The sequence below is a fragment of the Nansenia antarctica genome (assembly GCF_963989245.1).
Source record: "Nansenia antarctica genome assembly, chromosome: 3".
NCBI lineage: Eukaryota > Metazoa > Chordata > Actinopteri > Argentiniformes > Microstomatidae > Nansenia > Nansenia antarctica.
In genome coordinates this window covers 69,364,264-69,366,911 of record NC_137688.1, presented here as the reverse complement: position 1 = coordinate 69,366,911, position 2,648 = coordinate 69,364,264, and positions in this window count along the sequence as shown.

Below are 2,648 nucleotides of genomic sequence, written 5' to 3'. Positions count from 1 at the left end.
AGCTTGGAGGAGCGGTAGGTTTGGACTCTGGTGAGAGGCAGCTGCTCTCTTTCTTACCACTTCTACAGCATGAAGGACAGACATTGGTGGGTTCCTCTGACTGACTGACTGTCTCTCTCTCTCTGTCTCTCTGTCTCTCTCTCTCTCTTCTCTCTCTCTCTCTCTCATCCATCTCTCTCTCTCTCTCTCTCTCTCTCTCTCTCTCACTCTCTCTCTCTCTCCTCTCTCTCTCTCTCTCTCTCTCTCTCTCTCCTCTCTCCTCTCTCTCTCCTCTCTCTCTCTCCTCTCTCTCTCTCTCTCTCTCTCTCCTCTCCCTCTCTCTCTCTCTCGTTGTCGTGTTTTAGCCGGGTTGTTTCCGCGCACGGCGCTGTTGAGACTCGAGAGGAGAGACAGTCTAACAACTGCAATACAAAACCTCTGGAGTGAGACTCTGGTAACAATAATAATAATAATAATAATAATAATAATAATAACAACAACAACAACAATAATAATAATAACAACAACAATATAATTATAATAATAATAATAACAATAATAACAACAACAACAATACTAATACTACTAATAATAATAATAATGATGATAATAATAATAATGATAATGATAATAATAATAATAATAATAATAATAACCTTTATTTGTATAGCACTTTTCCTGCAAACCTTGCAGCTCAAAGTGCTTGAATCATTATATAAATCATCATTTAATCATTTAGTCATTTAAAGGCAATATATAAAATAGCCTACATTTTTATGAACAATTTATAAAAAATGTATAAGCATTGTATACAAAATTATTAAATATGGGTTTTTAGTCTTGACTTGAACATATTGCTGAGGTTGCATCCCTAATGTAAACTGGCAGTGCATTCCACAATCTGGGTGCATAACATGAGAATGCAGCCTCACCAAATCTCTTCTTTTGTACATGTGGTACACAGAGAAAACCAGCGTCAGAAGACCTGAGAGCTCTATTGGGCTGATATGCTAGCAGAAGACCTGAGAGCTCTATTGGGCTGATATGCTAGCAGAAGACCTGAGAGCTCTATTGGGCTGATATGCTAGCAAAAGACCTGAGAGCTCTATTGGGCTGATATGCTAGCAAAAGACCTGAGAGCTCTATTGGGCTGATATTCTAGCAGAAGACCTGAGAGCTCTATTGGGCTGATATGCTAGCAAAAGACCTGAGAGCTCTATTGGGCTGATATGCTAGCAGAAGACCTGAGAGCTCTATTGGGCTGATATGCTAGCAAAAGACCTGAGAGCTCTATTGGGCTGATATGCTAGCAGTAGACCTGAGAGCTCTATTGGGCTGATATGCTAGCAAAAGACCTGAGAGCTCTATTGGGCTGATATGCTAGCAGAAGACCTGAGAGCTCTAGTTGGCTGGGTGTTGAGCTCCAGTGATGAATGTTTTTGTTGTGTGACCGTGCATTATTTGTGGCCGTGAACTGTGGAAACTGAATTGCCCTTCGGGGATAAATAAGCATTCTGTATCTGTATCTATTGGGCTGATAACTGATATGCTAGCAAAAGGTCTTTCAGAATCAGATATTCACTACCACCGAGACGAGGTCGCGGTCAATCGACCCCCCGTACACCACACACACACCCCGGGATGTCTGCTGATTTATGAGTGTTTTTGCTTCATAACATAGATGAACCAGAACGGTTTTAAACAAGCCAGCAGAGAGACGCGCAGGGGTACGGGACAGGACAGTACAGGACAGTACAGGACAGGACAGGACAGGACGGGACAGTACAGGACGGGACAGTACAGGACGGGACAGGACAGGACAGGACAGGACGGGACAGGACAGGACAGGGACAGGACAGGACAGGACAGGACAGGACAAGAACGGGACAGGACAGGGACAGGACAGGACAGGGACAGGACAGGACAGGACAGGACAGGACAGGACAGGATAGGGCAGGGCAGGACAGGACAGGACAGGACAGGACAGGACAGGGACAGGACAGGACAGGACAGGACACGGACAGGACAGGACAGGACAGGACAGGACGGGACAGGACAGGACAGGACAGGACAGGACAGGATAGGGCAGGGCAGGACAGGACAGGACAGGACAGGACAGGACAGGACAGGACAGGACAGGACAGGACAGGGCAGGGCAGGACAGGAGTGTTTGAAACAAAAAAACAAAACAAAAAAACTTATTAAACCGTCTGATAACATACAAGTCATTCATCCAATCCAGGCCAGTAGCCTACGACCAGGATCAGAGTTAGAGAGAGGAGGATGACAGTAAGAGAAAGCGGGGAAAGATAGAGAGATTACTTTCCACAGTAAAACAGTTGATTAACACGTGTGTGTGTGGGGGGGGGGGTGTTTAGAGCGGGGGGGTGTTTAGAGAGGGGGAGAGAGAGAGAGAGAGAAGGAGAGAGGGAGGGGGGGAGAGAGAGAGAGAGAGAGAGAGAGAGTGAGGGAGAGAAAGAGGGAGAGAGGGAGAGAGGGAGGGAGAGAGAGAGAAGGAGAGAGGGAGGGGGGGAGAGAGAGAGAGAGAGGTGTGGGGGGGGTTGTTTAAGGGGGGGGGGGTTGTTTAGAGAGGGGGTGTGTTTAGGGAGGGGGTGTGTTTAGAGAGATGGGGGTGTGTTTAGAGAGATGGGGGTGTGTTTAGAGAGATG